This window comes from Cystoisospora suis (genome assembly GCF_002600585.1).
Source record: "Cystoisospora suis strain Wien I chromosome Unknown contig_6931, whole genome shotgun sequence".
In the NCBI taxonomy this organism is placed as follows: domain Eukaryota; phylum Apicomplexa; class Conoidasida; order Eucoccidiorida; family Sarcocystidae; genus Cystoisospora; species Cystoisospora suis.
The window spans coordinates 1-323 of record NW_027159718.1 but is presented as its reverse complement, the minus strand read 5'-3'; the positions used below and the strand labels follow the sequence as shown (position 1 = coordinate 323).

The window sequence follows — 323 nt, the reverse complement described above, 5'->3', positions numbered from 1 at the left end:
CACTCTTTCTTTGTTTCTTTCTTGATAGGAAGAAGATCGGATTGTGTACAATGAGATAGCGACGTTAAAAGTGAAGCTGAATGAAGCGAATACACCTCTCGTAAGGAGGCACAAGACAAGACAAATCCTGCGGTCCTCTCGGCTTCTCTTGCTCTCCTTGTCTATCTATCGGTCTACATCTGGATATAGAGAGTTCTCTTTCGTATATTTTTACATCTCTCTTCTCGTAGATCCAACGTGCAAGAGACTCTCCTATTCCTTCTATATCTGTTCTGCGCTCGGTCGTCTATCCATCTCGTTCTTTTTCTTGTCCCTTTTTTGTC

At 42.4% G+C, this 323-nt stretch overlaps 1 protein-coding gene across 1 annotated transcript in view; it reads left to right on the top strand.

The window, feature by feature from the left end:
• Positions 1 to 100, top strand: part of CSUI_010218 (uncharacterized protein) — a 3,902-nt gene extending 3,802 nt beyond the window's left edge. Inside the window, exon 2 of the mRNA XM_068070323.1 lies at positions 29 to 100. The gene's annotated coding sequence lies outside the window, so the exon portion shown is untranslated. The remainder of the gene's footprint in view (positions 1 to 28) is intronic.
• The last annotated feature ends 223 nt before the right edge of the window (positions 101 to 323 follow it).